Source organism: Ixodes scapularis, unplaced genomic scaffold (assembly GCF_016920785.2).
Source record: "Ixodes scapularis isolate PalLabHiFi unplaced genomic scaffold, ASM1692078v2 PGA_scaffold9__187_contigs__length_104089568, whole genome shotgun sequence".
Taxonomy (NCBI): Eukaryota; Metazoa; Arthropoda; class Arachnida; order Ixodida; family Ixodidae; genus Ixodes; species Ixodes scapularis.
Genome location: NW_024609884.1, coordinates 5687000 through 5693162, shown reverse-complemented (window position 1 = coordinate 5693162; position 6163 = coordinate 5687000).

Sequence of the window (6163 nt, the reverse complement as noted above, 5' to 3'; positions counted from 1 at the left end):
GGAGTGCGCCGGCCCCGCCGGAACAGTGTACCGCCGGGACACTATGAATTAATGAAATACATGAAGAGATGAGGCAGATTACGACACCATGCAGGGCTGCCTTCTTCAGTGGATGGTCTCAGGGTCCTATAATTGAATCTACTTTATCCATGACACTATTGCGTTCCTGGCCCATCAAATGCGGTACACGTTGTCACGGAGCAAGGTGAAGAGAGGTGTTAAAAAATGAACTGGAAGAGAAAGGTTTAATCGGCGAACGTGTGTCAAACAAAATGAAGGACGAGCGTCGAGACAGCACAAAAAACGGGCGGCGATTTGGCAGCAAAAAAAGAAGCGAGAGCGAGATTGCCCTTACGAAAAATCTGTAGTTAAATTCTTTTGAATTTCTGCTGAAAATTTTCTGAAATCGTATTGAAATGTTTTTTTAAACATTTTGAGGTTTGTTAGAATTGATTTCGTCAACTTAGTTTGCTCATATTTAAAATTGGTCAATTATTTTTTTTAGAATTCCTTCTTACATAAATATTGTTGAATTCCTTCCTGAAGGAACCGCAGATTAACGTAAAAAAAAGGATACTCGAATTCTTTCTTTAATATATATATTTTAGATTTTGTTAGGAAACAGTGTCCCTTCGGTACATATATCCCACAAATGAACATTAGAAACAAACGCAAACACAAACGCCCTGCGCGAACGTGTCAGCAAGACGCGACTATAGGCCTCCTGCGCTGAAGCTTTGAACAAACTGTAGCGCCCTCATTTTGTGTAGTACAAGCTCACCTGACTAAGCCTCGCACTACTTATGGCACGTTGGTTGATATTCTTTTAATTCTGCCTGGTGCTGAAGAACGAAAAAACACCTTTAGACGCCAGAAATCGGCCAGACTCAACGCCGCAAGAGAATCAAAAGTGCCAAATTCCTGACACCACCGCTAGTTTACGCGTCTCTTATCTCTGGGTGGTGACGTCAAAACAGCTGTGTCGCGACGCTTACCTTTTTCTTTTTTTTTTGTCATGTCTACTTTGGAACGCGTGAAATGGCATCTCTTGGCTCACGCTCATAGCGTCTTAGCTTTGACGGCATTCGAATTTAGCGTTTGAATTTTTTTTGTTGTTTCTTTTTATTTTCATCGTGATCTCGAGCTCCGCACCAGAGCAGCCAAGCTTCTGCATGCGTGACGGTTTGAGACGCTAAAGTTTGTACTACCCAAAACAAGGCCAAACAAGTCCCTTTTCGCAGCATTCCCTGGGCAACGCAGGAGGCCAATGTTATGATGGCTGCACCATCCACGTGGCTCTGTAACGTTCGATTTTGCCCGTGCCACTTTCGAATCTTTCGTCATCTGTTGATCCGCGATAACAAAACTTCTAAGAAAGGAAAAATTAAAATAAATAAAAATAATTGTGCAGCTCGTGGCCGCAGCGTCCCACTAAACATACCTTTTAGCTTTAATATTTGCATTGCTTTCTTTCATGCTTCCGCGAGCACGTATGTTTCACTTTACATGATAGTGAAGCCAAAGCTACTTGCCAGCATGTTCCCCTGAACGATGCTCGCACTGCACGAGCGAGCGTGCTTGGCAGGGACACTGAAAGCTCGGAGCTCGCTCTTGTAGCCTCTGCAACGCTGCCACTTAGAATGGAACGAAGTACGAAGTAGTGGAGAAGCCTACTGACGTATGTTCGAAACGCGGGCCACAAATATTCTATTTCCCTTGCCTGTAGCGCTGCTCAAAACTCCAGAACTACGGGCAGTTTGTCGAACGCGCACGAAGCAGAAACGCCTGGCGTTGACAAAATGTCTCCGACATTCAGCGATGCAATGCCATCACATTTTATGTTCGGTGAAATATTTTGCCGACGTCCGCGAGAGGCAAGGATCGCAATCATTCTCGCTAAGCCAAGTGACAAGTGAAAAAAAAAACAGAAAAAACACAACTTAGACGTTAGAGGCAATGGGACTTACTTTTCTCGTTTGCACAAACGTTCCGCTCAACAGGAAACAGGGAACGTTCTCAGTCACGGAGTCGCCCGACCCAACCGGTGCCACAATACTCTGTCTCTTTCGTCGACTCGTTCTAGCGTTCCACTCAACAAGGGCCGACTTTCTGCAAACAGCGTCTCAGCTGAGAAAGAGAGGAATGCCAAAGACAGCGCACGAGCTGAGCGGGACAAAAGCCGCGTCTCAAGACGCTCGCGCTCCCCACCTTTTGCACTGCTTTCTTTCACCCATGTCTCAGCTGAGACGCTGTTCTATCAAGCCGGCCCGGTCTTGGCAATGCAGTGGAGAAGAGGAGAGCCCGCGCGCAGCTTTATTCAGCGCTCAAAATGAAAGAGGGGACGCGCGCCTGTACCCTCCACTGCATTGTCAAGGAAAGTTTTCGCCGAGTATAGGCTTGCTATCTGCGGCCGATAAAGAAAAAGAAAACCGAAACAGGCACGCGGTAGCAGTAGGTGACAGCATCAGTTCAGTTCAGTTCATAATGCGTTTATTGGCCATAATCTAGGGGGAAAGGAGAGGGAGGGCGTCGGTAACTACGCGGTCTGGATGCTGGCACGAATTAAAAGAGAAGGGGTTAGATGAAGATGTCCAACTTGGCGTCATAGATAAAATCTAGGAGGCCGTTCAGGATTCTCCTTTGGTTGTCCTGGGATCCAGGCGGGTGGGTCCATCCCTCCAGGGAGCTACTGTCTGGTGGTCGGTGCTTTGTCCTGGCTTCCTTTGATCTGGGGCACTCCCATAGGATGTGGTGAGTGTCGGCTTTCTTGCCCATGGTGCACCTTGAACAGGTTCCAGACCTGGTTCCTTTGCTCCATGATGCGATGCGGGCGGGCGTGCAGGTGGTGTCCGTGCGTATTTTCGTGAGGAGAACGCTGGCTCGTCTGCCGAAACCCTGGGGAAGGGGATCTGCGTTCGGAGGAAGTTTCTCCCGCAGTGTGGTCCGGTAGTGCTCTTTAATCTGGGCCCGTTCTTCATCCGGGTCGTATACTTGATCTGTTTGGCCAGCCGTGTCCTGATCACAGGCGGGGGCATAGCCGTGGTCGTGTATATGTGGAGGGACGTCAGCAGCTTCGCGGAGAAGGGAAAGGGACGCGCGAGCTAGCTGATGAGCCTCTTCATTGCCCTCGATGCCTGCATGCGCAGGGACCCAGGAGATTTTGGTAGTCGTTCCTTCCTGCAGGAGCCTGGAGGCGAGCTTCTTGATTTCCCGAACTATGCGGCTCGGGCTTCTTGCTTTCTGGCATTCTTTAATTGCTTCTCTTGAGTCCGAGAACACTCGAAGTTCGCGAGGTAGCGGGTGTTGTGACTTGAGAACTGTTTTGAGGGCGAGGTGAATCGCTGCAAGTTCACCCCCTTTGATGGAGGTGCGCATTGGAAGTGCGTTCGCGGCCGAGGAGCCGAGAGCTGGAAAGTAGACTGCCGCGGTCTTCAGCGGAACCGGGGAGTCTTCTGCGGCGGTGTCGGTATATGCGGCCATGATGTGAGTGGGGTTGGTCCATGTCTCAACCATTCTGGAGTGCGCTTTTGCGATTCGTGCTTGCTGTTGGGAGTCACCTTTTCGAGCAGTCGGCTTGTTTTCAGCAAGGTTCATGTGATCTTCCCAAGGAGGGAGTTGCTCGGGAAGGTTTGGGAGTCCTTCTGTTGCGCGCCATAGGAGTTTCAGGATTTCCCGTCCTTGCTTAAAGTGCTTAAGACGTTCGCCGTGTGCAACCGTGCGAGCGACAACGGTGTCATGAAGTGAGTTGATCTGTGCGTGCTCCTTTAGTTTCCCGAGCGGGGTGAACCGAGGAAGGCCCGTGATGATCCTCATAGCTTGGTTATTCAAGGACTTCGGGAGACTAGGCAGGGGTGTTAGAACCCGTACGCAAGTGCGCCTGCCAGACCCGTCACCCAGAATAAAAGCGGAATACCAGCATAAATGCAGCGGGGTCACTTTCACCACGCGCTTGTAGTTTTGGCTTCAGTGTGGCATGAACACGCTCACTATTACAGCGTCCAGAAAACAAAGGCAGCAAACGTGCACACGAGCCCCTTGTCCACGAACACTTACCGGGCTTGCGGAGCTGTCGGTCGGGACGCGTATTTTCGAAACATGACCGTTATGTGTGTGTCGGCGTTGTAGTAAACGGTTGAGGTGGGCAGGAGAGGGCCAATCGTGTACGCGCACACGGCGCATTGGTCACTTTGGGGGAAGAAAGCTCTGCCTTGGCGTGCTCTGATTGGCCAGATTACCACCGCACAAATAGACTATGTTCGAAATCGTACTCGAGTAATCCGAGTAATCTGTCTCCTGGTGATACCACGTGACATCGCGAGTAAACGACGCATCCGGCGCTCGATTTTGGAACGGCCAGGATGATCACCTGGATACTGCACGGATTGGCTTCGTCTTGGGCTACGGCAAAAAGAAAACAGCAGCGATGGCGGAAAATTGCAGACAATCTCTTTTGATCACGGAGAAACCACTCGAAGAGACGATCATGTTAACCGATTTCAAGTTTTTCTTTGACAATGACGACACGGAGTTTTCTGAGGTGGCTCCACCAGCTCCTTTTGCTCACCTTCCTTTTGGGCTGTATATTGAGATCAAAATTACTTACTCCTTTCAGTTAGACATCAAAATTTTTGTTTTTATTAATCAGCGCGATCGGTGCCATAAACGAATATGTTCAACGCATCGTAAGTAGCACTGATTACGTTTTGCGGATATTAGGGAGTTTTAGTAGACCGTGTTTCCCCCTCCGCTACCCCTCCGCAACGAAGAAACCGCCACTACGCCTGCGTGCAGAGGGGGTTAGCGGAGGGGGAAACACACTAAAACTCCCTGTGGAGTCTATAGGGAGTTTTAGAAAAGGTCTATAGTATAGACCTTTTCTGTGTACTCTCGTCCCCAGGCAGCTAATAGGCGTATCCGGTATGGGCAATGTTACTAAACCACTCAGTTGGGAAACTGCCATAGAGACTGCTCTGAGAAAGTGGCCCCGATCTGTCCTCGCGAACCGAGCTAATGGCGAACACAACGCCGCCATTTCTACCGCAGTGGCCACTCGAGGAACCGCACGTTACTTCCATTTTGGCTTTGATCGGCCATTTATGCGCCGAAACAGATACAGTGGAAGGGGTTACAGGGGTGCCACTCCTGTCTCCCAGCCGACGTGCCGCGTATAACTACCGAAGTTAAAATGCACCTAGGTCGGGACGCGCTACCTGAAAGCACCGCTGAGGCATGGTTGTATAAAAGCAATATCAATGCGGAGGGCAAGTTCGTCTGCGTCTTGCGCAGGGGGCAGCGGTGACGTCTGTACGCCGAACCTTAATTGGCTGATCGCGACCCCCTATCTCAGCGTCATCTGCTCCTTTGCAACGTCGTCTGCTCGCAACGTCGTCTGCGTGTGTCTTACCTTTCCTGCGACTTTTGGAAGTGCAGGTCTTTACGAGCGAGCTCGACTTCGCCCTTCAGAGAGGGTAGACGAAATAACTCGAGCGGTACGTTGTTTTTGTCAACAACTAGCAGACGCGCATCGAGGGGAGAAGTCAAAGGACTCACTGGCGAGGTGGCGAGGTGTCCCGAGGCGCCGAGGTTTGTTTGCTAAGAACCGAGAGTGAGGGTGGTTAGTGTCCGCAAGTTCCCTCCCAAATACTTTTCCCCTCCTTTTGTGTGCGGAGAGACTCCTCACTCTTTAACGGCGTCGGCGGGTTGGCGCGGTTGGCGCAGCTAACGTCGTCTGCTTTAAGACTGCTAGTCAAAGCGATGGCTGCTTTACCTTTCCTCCGTTTGTCGGAGATTCACCGCTTTTTCAACGGCGAGAACTCGGTCCTCAAAAAAGATTTGTGTTTGTCCTTTGTCCCTCTTGTTCCCCTGCTCCAGGGATTATTTTGGGATCTTGGGGAGGGAGATGTGGTGGGGTTGTTTACTGATCATATATATGAAATCTTCGATGCCTTAACTGCTTTACAAGTGTAAAGCGCCGTTCACACATATTCAACCGAGTAAGACCGAGAGAGAGCGCATTCGGTCCTAAGATCTCGCAAGAGGCTTAAAAACCGGTCTGGTCTCTCTCGGTCTTACTCGGTTGCATATAAAACACGTACGACGAAACCGTCCGATCCGACATCCGATCAGGCGATACGACGGTCGGAGGCGAAGGCTTTCAACGCTC